Genomic DNA, 16,197 nt, shown 5'->3' with positions numbered 1-16,197 from the left:
AATTATTCGAGAAAGAGGTTTTGGGCACCAAATGGAATTGATGGAATTGGATTATCTGTGTCCTAACTCTTGATTATCAGATTATAGGTCATCGAATAATGTTGAATATGAACACACCGCCAGTTATTTCTCCGAATGAGAATCCGCCTGCAGTCACTCCTCCGAACGAACAGGGCAGTACAGTGACAGATCATATGGATGCCACATCTATGCCAATGGAGAACTTATTAAAGAGGTTCCAATCTTTCCGACTCCCGATTCTGAAGTGTACGGAGAATCCAGTTGACTGTGATAGCTGGTTGAATGATATAGATCAGCTTTTTGATTCTCTCGACTATTCTGATGACCGCAGAACCAGGTTGGTTATTCATCAGCTGCGGGGTGTTGCTAAGAACTGGTGGATCGTGACAAAGAGAGCCATTAAAAATTGAGGTATAGCTATTAACTGGAATGTTTTCAAATCTGAGTTTTATAAGCGGTTTTTCCCAGTTTCGTACCGAAAATATAATGGTGCCGAGTTCGCTAATCTGAAACAAGGGAACTTGAATATCGAGGAGTATGTTACCAAGTTTGACAGCTTAATGAGGTTCGCACCGCACATTGCTGACAACGCCGATCAGTTCATCAACGGCTTGAATCCTGATATCTTTACTCTTGTGAATACTGGGAGGCCCAATAATTTTGCGGATGCAATGGATCAGGCCAAGGGTGCTGAGTCAGGACTGATGAGGCAAAGAGGGAATCAGTTTGCACCTCAGCAATAGCAGAGACAGTTTCAGGCACAACCGTCTCATTATCAGAACCAACCTCAGAGATCAGAGGGTGGTAGCAGTGGAGGTAATAGAAAGAACTAATTTAGTCCCAAGGGAAAGCAGTTTAAGAAATCTGGGAGCAGTTCTTTGAGTTTCGGAGGCTCGAAGTAGTTCAGTTCAGGGCAGATCTCAGGATTCTCTAGAGAATCTTGCAACAAGTGCGGAGGTCGCCACTACGATGATCAGTGTAGGGGTGTACTTGGGAGTTGTCATATCTTCCACCAGACTGGGCACTACGCGAGGGTCTGTCCTCAGCGTGGGTTGGAGCAATCACAGGGTGGAAGTTCGTCGAGATAGTCAGCTCAGCCTGTGAGGCAAGCATCTGCTATACATTCCTTTCAGCCACCACAGCAGAGTCGACAGGGAGGTGGATAGAATGCGAATCAGCCTCCTAGACAATAGGCTAGAGTTTTTTCTTTGAATGAGGATCAGGCTCAGGCAACACCTGATGATGTCATAGCAGGTAACTGTTCGATATTTGGTTATCCTGCTCTTGTTTTGATAGATACGGGTGCGGCTCACTCTTTTATTTCTGAGAAATTTGTTTTGATGCATGCTTTGCCTAGCGAGCCTTTGCCTACTATAGTTTCTGTTACTTCACATTTGGGTGGAGGAATTGTTTCAGTGAGGTTAGTCAGGAACTATGAACTGGAATTTGATGAGAATGTGATTGCATTTGATTGTATTGTACTTGGGTTATCCAATTTCGATTGCATTGTTGGTATAGATGCTTTGACCAAGTACAGTGCTACAGTCGATTGTTTTCAGAAGGTAGTTAGATTCAGACCGGAGATGGCCGAGGAGTGCAAATTCTTTGGTTAGGGTTCTCGATCCAAAATTCCTTTAATATTTGTTTTGTCTATGACTCGACTGTTATAGAGAGGACCAGAGGGACTTCTCATTTATGCAATGGATGTTTTGAAGTCTAGCCCTGGGTTGACTGACATACCAGTGGTTAAAGAGTTTCATAACGTATTCCCGGATGATATTCCTGGATTACCGCCTGTTCGTGAGGTAGAATTCAGTATAGAACTATTGTCAGGTACTCAGCCGATTTCCAAGGCTCCATATTGAATGGCTCCGTTCGAATTGAAGGAATTGAAGGAGCAGTTGGAGGACTTGATTTCCAAGGGATACATCCGATCTAGTGTATCGTCTTGGAGTGCTCTGGTACTTTTTGTTCGAAAGAAAGATGGTTCTATTTTGACTCTGCATCGACTACCGCCAACTGAATCAAGCGACGATAAAGAATATGTATCCTTTACCTCGAATAGATGACCTCTTTGATCAACTGCAGGGTTATTGTGTTTATTTGAAAATTGATTTGAGGTCCGGATATCATCAGCTAAGGGTTCGTGATGAAGACATTCCTAAGACTGCATTTAGAACGAGGTATGGCCACTTTGAATTCATTGTCATGTCGTTCGGTTTGACAAAAGCTCCAGCAGTCTTTATGAGTTTGATGAACCGTATATTTCAGCGTTATTTGGATGAGTTTGTTATTATTTTCATTGATGATATCCTTATCTATTCGAAGAGCCGTACTGACCATGCAGAGCACTTGAAGATCGTTTTACAGGTTTTGAGGACTGAACAATTGTATGCCAAATTGTCAAAGTGCGAGTTCTGGTTGGACCGAGTCGTATTTCTTGGTCACATTATCTCTGGAGATGGGATTTCTATTGATCCCAGCAAGATTGAAGCGGTTATGTACTGGCGTAGACCGACTTCTGTGCCTGAGATCCGAAGTTTCATGGGTTTAGCGGGTTACTATCGTAGATTCATCCAGGGTTTCTCTTCTATTGCGAAGCCGATTACCCAGCTGACTCAGAAGAAGGCACCTTTTGTTTGGACTAAAGAGTGTGAGGCCAGTTTTATTGATCTGAAGAAGAGATTGACTAGTGCTCCAATTCTTTCTATTCCATCAGGTACTGGAGGTTTTACCGTTTATTGAGATGTTTCTCTTCTAGGTCTTGGATGTGTTCTTATGCAGAGGAATCATGTGATAGCGTATGCATCGAGGCAGCTGAAGCCATACGAGACTCGATATCCAATTCATGATCTTGAGCTCACTGCGATTGTGTTTGCGTTGAAGATTTGGCGTCACTATCTTTATGGTGAGTCCTTCGAGATCTTTTCTTACCATAAGAGCCTGGAATTTTTGTTTTCACAGTTCGAACTGAATATGAGACATAGGAGATGGCTAGATTTGTTGAAGGACTTCGACTGCAAAATAAAGTATTATTCGGGGAATTCGAATGCTGCTGCTGATGCTTTGAGCCAAAAGCTTTGTTCTTTATCTCTTTCTACTATCAGTGTTTCTCAGTTGATCGAGGATTGCTGTACTTCTAGTTTGGAGTTTGAATCAGATAGGAGGTCTATCAGAGTTTGTGCTATCCAAGCCAAGCCAGAATTATTTGTGTTGATCAAAGAAGCACAGAAATCCGATGCGAATATCCAAAATTCGATAGAGAAAGTCAGATCAGGACATCAGTCTGAGTTTCAGGTCAGGAATTATGTTTTGTTTGTGAATAACCATATTGTTGTGCCTGATATTTCTGAGTTGAGACAGTGTATTCTGCGAGAGGCACACTGCAGTCGATTTAGTGTTCATCCAGGTAGCCGGAAGATGTATAACGATTTGAGGAGTCAGTTCTGGTGGAAGAAGATGAAGAGCGATGTTACGAAGTTTGTATCCTGATGTTTGAACTGTCAACAGGTGAAAGCAGAGAGGAAGGGACCGGGTGGTCTGTTGCACAGTTTATCCATTCCAGAGTGGAAGTGGGATCACATCTCAATGGATTTCGTCACGAAGCTACGGCGATCAGTCCATGGATGTGATGCTATCTAGGTAGTGATTGACCTACTGATGAAATCTTCTTGTTTTATTCCGTACAGGATGACTTATCGTCATGATCAGATAGCCGAGTTGTATGTCAGAGAGATTTTTAGATTGCACGGTGTGCCGAGGTTGATTGTTTCTGACCGAGATCCTCGGTTTACTTCTCATTTCTGGCACAGTTTGCAAGAGGCTCTTGGTACTCGGTTGCACTTGAGTACATCATATCATCCTCAGACTGACGATCAGTCTGAGCGGACAATTCAGACTCTTGAGGACATGCTACTTGCCGTAGCGCTTGACTTTGGCACTAGTTGGCAGGATTCGTTGCCTCTTGTCGAATTTTCGTACAACAATAGCTATCAGACGAGCATCGGTATGGCACCTTACGAAGAGTTGTATGGAAAAAAGTGCAGATCTCCTTTGTACTGGGATGAGATTTCTGAGTTGCCTGAGTTGGGATCAGATTTGATTCGTGACATGTATGAGCAGGTTAAGATTATTCGATTGAGAATGAAGACGGCACAAGACAGACAGCCGAAGTATGCGAATATCAGACGCAGACCTCTGGATTTTGATTAGGGAGACCGAGATTTTCATAATATTTCTCCTTTCAGAGGCACTGTTCGATTCGGGAAGCGAGGGAAATTGTCACCGAGATTCAATGGTCCGTACGAGATTCTGGAGAAGATAGACGATCTTGCCTAAAGATTAGCTCTTTCTCCTTCTTTATCTGGTATTCACGATATTTTTCACGTCTCTATGTTGCGGAAATATCATCCAGATCTTTCTCATATTCTTCAACCTGACGAGGCTGAACTGGATGAAACCTTGAGCTACTTTGAGCGACCGATTCAGATCCTTGACAGAAAGGATAAACAACTCAAAACCAAGTTGATTCCGTTGGTGAAGGTTTAGTGGAGTCGTCATGGGGTCGAGGAAGCGACATGAGAGACAAAATCTGATATGCGACAGAGATTTCAGGACTTATTTATCTGACGTGAGTCCTTATTCAGTTTCTTGATTCTTTATTCTCTATCTTATGTGTTGATTTTATCTGATTTCGAGGACGAAATCTATTCTTAGAGGGGGAGAATTGTAACGCCCCAAATTTATCTTGATTGAGTTTATTTGAGATAATCGGAGATTATTGAAGTTGAGGGCCGATTTGTATTTGATCAGGGACTGATTTGCAATTTTTGGAAATTTCAGGGTCTAAAATGCAAATCTAGACTTTAAAAGATATTTGAGTTGACTTGGCTCATTCTATCCTTCACTTCATCATCTCCAACGCCTCCTCCTCCATTGAAGACTCCCCAACACTTCTTCAAGCTTTCAGATTTCGGTTTCTGCTCGATCCGTCCGTTAAAAATTAAATATGAAGGCATATGCGCTATTCCGGCCGCGAGAGCTTTGTTCTATCGTAAGTATTTCTTCGATCAAATATACTTTATTTTTTGGATGTTGTTAAAATCAAATGAGTTTTGAGTATGATGTTCTTGAACTAGTTATTATCATTTATTCTCAGTCGGATCGAAAAAAGAACGTCGTTCGAAATTGTTATGATTTTATTGATGATTTTAGAGATTTGGGTTTGAGATTTGTTGGATTTGAGTTGAAGTTGATGAATTGATATTGATTTGAGTTGAATGAGTTATATTATTGATGTCTGTGTTTTCGGTTAGTCGATATATAGCCGTTATACCGCCGGTTTGAGTTTTGGATATCGTTTTGTTGAATTGATCAAACCGGGGTTTGATTGAAGTTCAAATGTCGATATTGATCTTTGTGGCTTCATTTCAGATTGATTGAAAGCCGTTGGATTCGGAGTTGACAGAATTTCTAATCGTAGAAGAATTGACAAAGTTGGTAATGAGTTTTACCTAGTTTTTTTATGAGATTGATTGGATCTTTGTTGATTATCGTTGTTGTTTTCAAAATTTGGAGCATAAATTGAATCGAGAAAGGTATAAGACAACATCTACTTGAATGGGACGAGTCACTCAAATTCGAATCGATTTGAGTTTCCCAAAAAAATCACATACTTGCATGAATCCTTGCTTGATTGATTATATGCAGCAGTTGAATTACTTGAATGCCTTTGAATTCATATGCATTCATATTGAGCCAATTTATTGATTACCTATTGATATAGACAATTTGGAGATTATAGTTGAGTGGCATTGGTCGTTGAGTTTACTCCAATGGTCGTTTTAACTCTCTATAGATGCTCCATTGTCTAGAGGAAGCAGGATATACCACATTCACCTCGATCGGGAGAGTCGGTGAGTTGTGGGAATATCTTTGCCTAGGGATCCCAAAGGCTGAGTCGAAGAAAATAATTTCCTTGTGATTATCCGAGTTTGATAATCTAGAAACCCGTATACATGCATTGCATTTTATTGCATTTGAATCGAGTTGCTATTATTTCAGGTTGTTGATTTACTACTTGAAATTACTTGTCATGCTGTCGTTATATCATATTTGATATACTTGATGATATTGCATGTTTGTTGCTTATACTGGGAATGTTATTCTCACCGGTTCATCCGATTGTTGTCTTGTCTTTGTATGTGTGCTTGGCGATAGGTGGGGCAGGACCGAGTCAAAGATCATATGGCTAGGTGGTTGAGTTGATAGAAGTGAGGATCTGGTGTTTTAGAAGTTGATTATGTAATTCGAACTTGTTTTGTATTCGGATTGTAATCGAGAACCGAAACATGTTCTACTGGTTTGAATAATGTACAACTTTAGAACTACCTTTGTACTATTTTATGCATGTTTTATGAGTTTGTAGCATGTTGGAATGGAAGAATTGAATTGTGTTGGCATGGAATCTGTTCTGCTGAATCTTTTATTTTGCTGGTGCAACAGGGCACGGACACCATGCCACGTCCGTGCAAGGGTCCGTGTCCCCTCGCATTTTGTTAGAGTGTGTTATTTTCTGTGAGTGCACGGACCCCGTGCCACCTCCGGGTGAGGGTCCGTGTGGTCGGGCAGAAATTCATGTTTTTAGAGTATTGATTCCGCATGGACCCGGGCACGGAGGTGGTGCGGGGTCCGTGTGCCCTTCAGTTAAATGCACAGATGTGTGCACGAGGTTCGGACATGTTCTTTCAAAAAAAAAAATTCTTTTATTTTCTGCCTTGGAATTTAATTTTGGATTGCATATTTATTTCGAGATTAGTTGTTTAGAGACGAGGTCCTCACAGGGATTCTCATTTGGGTTTAAGTAGTTGAAAATATTCAGAACGATTAAAAATGGTTCCGACAGCTTTAAGTGTTGGGACAGTTCATAAGCTCCGAAGTGTAGTTCTGTAGTGGCCCATATCCAGAATTAACGATAATGAGTAATTATCGTGTGATCATGTTATATTTAGTAAAACGTGATTAAGGAGGCTTCTAAATGGATTAACGGGGCCCGGAAATAGACCCAAAATGATCAGAAATGGTCCGGAGGGTCAGACAGATCGGAAGCTCCGAAGTTAGGATCGGATGCTCCGAAGGTGATCGGAAGCTCTGATGAACGATCGGAAGCTCCGATCAAATTACGTCATCCATGACGTGTGGTTGATCGGAAGCTCCGAACAGGATCGGAAGCTCCGATCACCCCTATCCGAAGTCAACAAGTGAGATTTTGACATGTGGCAGATAAGGATATTCGGAAGCTCCGATGGCAGGATCGGACGTTCCGATCAAGGATCGGAAGTTCCGATCGAGGATCGAAGGTTCCGATCGATGCCTATAAATATAAGGTCCGAGGCATTCATTTCTTGCCAATTCCGAATTCTCTCCTTCGCCCTCGTGGTCCTATTTTAAGGCTTTGGGTACTCTTATTCTAGAGTTGGAGTAGGATATTTGTTTTAGTATAGTCAGACAGTGTCTAACATAGTAGCGGAGCAGTGCTCGTGTTGTAGAGCCGTGTTCGAGGCTGTGGATTCGCAGCAGGGGAGTGCCCTAGTTGCGGGATAGTCGCCATCAGTGGGCTGACGACGGACGCAGGTATAGCTATGGTCTCCTTAAATTATTTAAGAGTATGCAATAGCTTAGTTAAGGCTTTTAGAGCTTATTGAATGATGCATGGATATTTGCATTGTAGACTTGATGATAGGCTTGGAACCTAGAGTGGGACTACTAGGACTGCCTTAGAAAAGTACGTAAGTACTGACTGAGATTGCCAGCGGATATGCATGCTTATATGTTGCATTTATGTGTTTGCATGTTATTATAGTTATGCGGCATGTGCATATCATATTGTGCCTGAACATCTGTATATCTTTCGAGATGAGCCAGTTAGGGTTGCTCAGCCCTGTTAGGACGTTTGATATCGAGTACCCTTAGGTACTGATACCTGAAGGACTCCGTGGTCCGCGTCCGTGATTCGGGAATGAGTGGTCGCACACAGTGGTTAGCTACCCCGATGTGACGAGCTTATATCCCAGGCGCCAGTCTGAGTAGTTCGTATACAGTTATCCCAGATATGGATACCCTGTCATTTTCATGCATCATATTTGTATGTTTATCCGTGCTTTCGTATTGAGCTTAGAGCTCACGTTCAGGTGCAGGATTGAGCACCAGGAGCCTGGAGGGGCCAGCGACCTTGAAGACAACAGTATTTAGCTGTAGGTTTTTGTAAATTCGATTGGGTTGTATAAATCGATGATGATTAGCCGGTTGTATTCTGTCGGCCTGCTTGTATTTAAGTCTTCCGCAGCGATTTTATTTAATGCATGCTTAATTATGCTCTTAACTCTGATTAGGTAGTGGATCCGGGTCGGGTCGCTATATTTATTGGTATCAGAGCTGCATGCAAGGGACTTAGGAAATTGATAATAAGACTTCTTGATTATCCTTGTAGGATTGATTGAGGCCTAGCGAAAGAAGATTTGGTTCTTCATTGCCGAGGTTTGCGGCATAAGCCTTTACTATAAGGAATGCAGCAGTGTTGAGAACACCAGTAGTAGCATATCGATAGATAGACTTACTGCTATGGACAGTTCATCATTCGATGCATTGGGATGTTGATCGAAGAACATATGGATTTCAACCAGGGAAGATTGGAAGGGAAGATCGAGTATATCGCGTCAGATACCTCTGAGGGCTTTTTGGAACGAATGTTGTTTAATAATCCATGTGGTTCCAGTCCTTGAAGATTCTCCACTCGTAGCTGGAGAGATTGTCAGATAGACCTTTACCAGGGAATGTCTTGAGTGCCTAAAGCATGACAGGTTTCTAGCGTAAGGTCTGTAAACTCGTGCAGAACATGGTTTTTCCGGTATGCTTGTATCGATGCTTTTGGTAGGCATACGGGAAACTTCATGTTCAAAAGCATGATTTGGATACAAGAAGAACGCTAATGGTAGATCGTGAGTAAAAGAAGTCGACTGACATGCACTGACGTAGAGCATAACTGGTTAGCTATCACGTGCCATTTCTCCGGAGTTCTTCGCTGGAGGACATGTAGAGAGACTTGGACGGGAGTATGCTTGTATCGATGCGTGTGTGGATGTGAAGCTTCATGCTCAAGGGACGAAGATAAGATTCGATGATTTTAAATACTGTATTGTTGTAGTTGTAAACAATATTTCAGTTGTAATGAATCATTAGAATTTGGTTGTATCAGTTCAAGTTATTGGATGTACATTTTGTCGTATTTTGAATACTGTATGTATTACATGAGATTGTAATAAAGAAAATTGTACATAACTTGAAGTAATGATACATGTTTTACTTATTCAAAGATTCGTGTTTGATTACAAGTAATTTTACTAAGTTTGGCTTGGAATTAGTTGATTGGTGATCAACTATGTTAACTCATGAATTTTGGGTAAGCCAGCGATAACGAATTGACATAGGGTTAGTCTAGGTGTCTTCCTAGGGCTGACCTAATTAGTCGTTTGACTGGGTTAATGCCATTGATGAGGTAATTCATCTGGGGGCATGAGAATTTTGATCTTGTTTGGAATTTTGAGTTTTTGTTCTAAGTTGTTTCCTTAGGACAGTAGTCTGATTGACCTTCATAGGTTGAGACTTCATGATGATGGGATTTCATCGGAATACCAAGTCGAGTATATGCCGAGAGTTGTGGACTAAGATCATGACTAGACATGATGGAGCGCGACCCTATGCCAGTGTTACTCTGGGAGTCTTTCGTACTTCGGAGAATTCCTGGAAGCCTTCGTGCTTCAGGATTTGGCGATGGGAAGGCTACTTAGTCTAGAGTTTTGGTAACAGTCACGACGGGGTATGACATTGGATTGGATGCCTGGTTAGGTGTCAGCGGTTTAGATATCGACTGACTGTCGTCAGAGATATTGGTTTGGAGTTTTGTCATAAGGACCAGTCTTGGAGGGATTTTCCTTGACGAGTGCGTACTCTGAGCAAATAGTTTTACTCTATTGGATATTGCTAGAATAGTGGATCTAGTCGGGGTTTGGATGCTCTTGTGATAGGGGCTATCCAGGAGATGGGTTTGTGAAATTCCTGAAACATTTGACTCGGGGATGATTAATTTTTCAGCATTGATGGTTTCCTTCAGTGATAGATTATATCCGATGCTAAGGATTGTACATGACTATTTGAGGCGTGAGGATAACGTGATTTATGCCAGTGTACACTTGGTGGTGATTTCAGGTGGGACACCGCGGCAAGTAACCTCAGTCTCGATTTGTTGCAGTCTTAGCAAGAAATATAGTTATCAAGAGCATGTTCAACGATAGTTGGAATCTTTTGGACTTGTATTGCGGCTTGGGTTGAACAAGTCCTTATGATCATCTTGAATAAATATAGACAGTGGATAGTATGTCTAGACTGGTGCAGGTTTAGCACTAGTGATTACTTGTAACTGTTGTCTGACTCTGTCAAAGATGAGTGATTGAATTAGCTGTGATTCTTTTGATTCCAAGTATTTGGGATATGTGGACGTGTGGCAGTGAGATCATCGATATTGATCGAGCCATGAGAGTTTCATTGATCAGTGATTGTCTGATTAGGGTTGATATCGTCAGGCATGGCGAGAGCTACAGTATATCGATTTGATTGATCAGATTATTCCAATCGGTACAGATGGGATATAGTGAATCAAGAAGTACTGGGAATGGTATGCTTTGATATAACTATTCAAGTGCATTTAGGAAATTCTTTAGCCGCTAAGGGATCTCTAGGAATGCGGGAATCGTGACTTTTGGATTCTGCGGATCACGAAAGTGTTCATTAGTTGGCTCTTGTGATCGTAGTTGTTGGTAACGTTGCTTTGGCTACCAGTGACGGATTTTGATCTGAGCATTGCTTGGTGTTAGCAATTATTGATCCAGTTTGAGGAAATAGGATTCAGTGATTGTCCCAGGTTTGTCAGTGGACAAATTTTGAAGACTGTTAGTCAGAGTGTTTTGCTTGGGGTGCTTCCAGCAGATTTCTCGAGATTTGTTCTTGAGAGGCGATTCGACAAGTGCTCATGAATTTCAATGAATATTAGCAGGTTAGAATTAGTTGTTTCATGGGATGAGAAAACAGCTGAGACTTGTGTTTCTGAGTCTGGCAGGGTTGTTGTCACTGATATCCCAGTGCGTTCTGATATGCTGTGTCATTGAGAGGTTGAGATAGCGGGATTGCCGCTAGTATTGATAGATTTTGTGCGGGATCTAGTTGAATCCGTTTGGTTATCCCCGCTAGGGATCCAAGGATTTGGTTATCTGGAACAGGATTAACCGGAATCGTTTTCGTCGATACTATCTCTAGTTCCGAGATAGAAGTAAGCATTCGACATAGGCTACTAATGCTGAGGGTGGTGTTGGTCCATCTGAGGGTTTCAGCAGGATGGTAGTGAATTTCGAAGCGACGACCTCGAAGGATGCATTTAGATAAGAAATTGTGTATAAAGATTTTTGTCATCTGGTTACTTAGTTGGTGTTCTTTGGGAAACATTCATCGGGCAGAGTGAGTACTGAAAGTACGTACTATGACGCCAGGAATTGTCAGGATTTTGTTGTTATCCATGGAAGGATGACTAATACGATTGAGTAGATGCTATCTACGATAGCGAGATTCGGATCTAGGTTTATTGCAATCAGTTTGAGGGTTTCAGATGGTTAGAGTCGTGTGCAGTGGTGCGATTGCTCTACGAGCTGGTGGCCGGTAGTTGCCATTTCTATTCGCATAAGGTACTGTTTTGGGAAGAAATATTTTATCCTTCGTGATAAAGAGTAACTCACATGAGTTCTTGAAAGAAGGATATATAGGATTTGACCGAAAGTCAAATCTAGATCAATTTGTTTTAAGAGCTTTGAGATAACGTCAAGGGATGCAATGTTACCGTTAGACCAGTGAAATACAATGTGTTGTACCTGGTTTTATCGTGGGCAGCGATGGAGTTCGTGCATGTCTAGAGAATAGCTGATGGCTAGTTACGATCTTAGCAGGAGTGTCATCGCTAAGATTTGTAGGCAGTGTGGCTGATACAGTCGGCAATTTGGACCGAAGGTGCCGTGTTGTTGCGGTTATCGATGGATAACTTATGATAGTCAGCAGTGTTACTCGATTCTCGCAGGATTGCTGATAAGAAGGCAGTGATTTCCAGAGTGATTGTTAAAAGCGTGCGAGTTTGAAATCAATGCGAATTATAAATCGAGTTTATGTTTTGATGTGGTTCAGTGAATGAACAGACCTTGCAGGTTTAGCGAGGTTTGGTATTGTCGAAGGTTATTTGACCAGATGTTTTGAACCGGAACTACTAATGAATTGGACGAATGGTTTATACTATAGTCCCGAGGTTTACCTTAGATTTCGAGGACGAAATCCTTTTAAGGTGGTGGGAATGTAGTGGCCCATATCCAGAATTAACGATAATGAGTAATTATCGTGTGATCATGTCATATTTAGTAAAACGTGATTAAGGAGGCTTCTAAATGGATTAACGGGGCCCGGAAATAGACCCAAAATGATCAGAAATGGTCCGGAGGGTCAGACAGATCGAAATCTCCGAAGTTAGGATCGGATGCTCCGAAGGTGATCGGAAGCTCCGATGAACGATCGGAAGCTCCGATCGAATTACGTCATCCATGACATGTGGTTGATCGAAAGCTCCGAACAGGATCGGAAGCTCCGATCACCCCTATCCGAAGTCAACCAGTGAGATTTTGACATGTGGCAGATAAGGATGTTCGGAAGCTCCGATGGCAGGATCGGACGTTCCGATCAAGGATCGGAAGTTCCGATCGATGCCTATAAATATAAGGTCCGAGGAATTCATTTCTTGCCAATTCCGAATTCTCTCCTTCGCCCTCGTGGTCCTATTTTAAGGCTTTGGGTACTCTTATTCTAGAGTTGGAGTAGGATATTTGTTTTAGTATAGTCAGACAGTGTCTGACATAGTAGCGGAGCAGTGCTCGTGTTGTAGAGCCATGTTCGAGGCTGTGGATTCGCAGCAGGGGAGTGCCCTAGTTGCGGGATAGTCGCCATCAGTGGGCTGACGACGGACGTAGGTATAGCTATGGTCTCCTTAAATTATTTAAGAGTATGCAATAGCTTAGTTAAGGCTTTTAGAGCTTATTGAATGATGCATGGATATTTGCATTGTAGACTTGATGATAGGCTTGGAACCTAGAGTGGGACTACTAGGACTGTCTTAGAAAGGTACGTAAGTACTGACTGAGATTGCCAGCGGATATGCATGCTTATATGTTGCATTTATGTGTTTGCATGTTATTATTGTTATGCGGCATGTGCATATCATATTGTGCCTGAACATCTGTATATCTTTCGAGATGAGCCAGTTAGGGTTGCTCAGCCCTGTTAGGACGTTTGATATCGAGTACCCTTAGGTACTGATACCTGAAGGACTCCGTGGTCCGCATCCGTGATTCGAGAATGAGTGGTCGCACACAGTGGTTAGCTACCCCGATGTGATGAGCTTATATCCCAGGCGCCAGTCTGAGTAGTTCGTATACAGTTATCCTAGATATGGATAGCCTGTCATTTGCATGCATCATATTTGTATGTTTATCCATGCTTTTGTATTGAGCTTAGAGCTCACGTTCAGAGTTTTCTGTGTATCTGGATACCCTATTCGACGGGGCAGATGTAGGTGCAGGATTGAGCACCAGGAGCCTGGAGGAGCCAGCGACCTTGAAGACAGCAGTATTTAGCTGTAGGTTTTTGTAAATTCGATTGGGTTGTATAAATCGATGATGATTATCCGGTTGTATTCTGTCGGCCTGCTTGTATTTAAGTCTTCCGCAGCGATTTTATTTAATGCATGCTTAATTATGCTCTTAACTCTGATTAGGTAGTGGATCCGGGTCGGATCGCTACAAGTCCGGAAGCACCGAACTGGTTTCAGAAGCCATAGTTAGTGATGGAAACTACCGAGTAGTTTGGATACACCAAACTGGAGATCGAAAGTTCCGATCTTGTGATAGTCTAACATGGTATAGGTTTTGATTAGGTTATTGGACTTGAGAGTGTTCGGAAGCTCCGAACCAGAGTTCGGTATATCCGAACTGTATCGGCAATAGTGTGTTGTCCAATCAAAGACACGCATTCGGTAGAGGGAGTTCGGAAGGACGATTGGTGGTTCCGAAGTTCGAAAGTTTCAAACTAGGGATCGAAACTTCCGATCGTGGTCTATAAATAGGGGCCGAGAGTTCATTCTTTCTTGCCAATTCCTAAAACTTCTCTCTCGACTTTAAGATGTTCTAGTCGGTTTTGGGCGTGTTTTAGACGTCGTTTCGAGGGTCGTTTGATAGCAGAGTGCTACCGGGATTGTAGTGAAGTTGTGCCTACGGTTTAAGGTCATCGCCATCAAAGACCTGACTACGGACGTAGGCATATCGCTAGACTCTGTTTAGCTTCAGTGAGTAGCTATTAGTCTAGTTAAGGATTTTAGTAGACATTTAGTGATACGATGACTGTCTGCTTTTAGGCTTTGACTAGGGAACCAGTATCACTAGGTTGCTTATTCTGAAGTACGGACGTACTATCCGAGATATCCTGATTGAATATGCATGTTCTATTTTTGCATGTTTTATATGGCATGGCTTATGTGCTTTTATTATGTCACGATTATTATGCTGCATGCATTATCACGTTGAGCCTATACCTTGATATTACCTATAGAGAGGTTGCTCAGCCCGAGGTTTTTGTGGATGGATGCCATGGATTTGGGTCCGGATAATCCACTTATTTCTTATGGTATGGGAGTATCTCCTGATGTAGCGACTCATTGTGCTACATACTATGGTGCCATTTTTTGAGCAAGAGTTTTTACTGTGATAGGTTTTCGGTACCCGATCATTTGCATTTAGCATTCATAGCATGTGTATACTCATACTTTCGTACTAAGCATTGTTAGCTCACGTCCCCGGTTTTGGTTCTGGACACCCTATTCTACAAGATCAGACTTAGGTTGGACGGACCAGGAGGTAGCGGTTATTGAGCATCAGCAGAGTGGATTGTACTGTATCAGGTTTTCCTTTTTGGAGTTTAGCACTATCTTCGATTGGATTGTATAACATTGATCAGTACTTATTTTGGGACCGGTTGTATTCTTACCAGTAGATTTTAGTTGTATTATTTTAAGTTTTCGCTGATTTATCTGATTATTGCATATTAAATTATTTTGCATGCTTTAGCTTTGACTACTTAGTGATTCCGAGACGGATCACTATATATCGTGTTTCAGTTTATCATTTTTATTATTCTGTAGTGACATTTGGAATTACTATTTATCGTTTTTGCATTATCCCTCCTTAAGTTAATTTGCATGATTATTAAGTCATTAGTATGTAATATGGGTGGGTCGCTATGATATCTATCTCTGCTCACTTCTAAAAACTTCAAGTTTAAATCTTTCCCATTGTTATGGTTATCATTTGAGAATGCAATCAAAAGCCCCAATTACAAATGTCATTCCCATTTAATTTTCAATCGTCGTCATATTCACATATAATATTTGTCATGATATCTTTCTTGAACTAAAAAAATCATAGTTATGAATATCTTTTTTTTTTTTGGGCAAAAAACGTGTAGGATTTCAATGAATTTGAGATTTATTTTGCTATCAATCGTATCAATAAATTCATTTTCAACATATTATTATTATTATTATTATTTAAAAACCAATTTCCAACATTGTAAGCAAGAAGACTATCACAAACCATATACAACAAACAAAAAGAAAAGCAGAGAAACAAAGTACGTATACCTCGTTTTCGTTTGTGAACGTACCGTACTTTTTTTTTATGAACATTTACCTTACTTATGAATGTATCTTGGTTGTGAATGGAGAAAAAAATCAAAGTGAGTGACTAAAAATCAGAAACAAGAAAAACATATCACTAATCACGAATGGACAAAATCAAACAACGTATAAAAATGTTTACATTTGACCAATCATATATAATAAAAATATATTTTATTTTATTTTTCAGAAACTATATTAAAATTACATATAAATTGAAATGATTGGATTAGATTTATAAATAAAATGAAAATTTACCCAAAAAAAATTTAAAATCATTTCACCAAAATTGAGTGTTTTGTGTTAAACTT

This window comes from Henckelia pumila, chromosome 2, assembly GCF_033568475.1.
Source record: "Henckelia pumila isolate YLH828 chromosome 2, ASM3356847v2, whole genome shotgun sequence".
Classification (NCBI taxonomy): Eukaryota; Viridiplantae; Streptophyta; class Magnoliopsida; order Lamiales; family Gesneriaceae; genus Henckelia; species Henckelia pumila.
The sequence above is the reverse complement of the archived record's forward strand: the minus strand, read 5'-3'. Positions refer to the sequence as shown.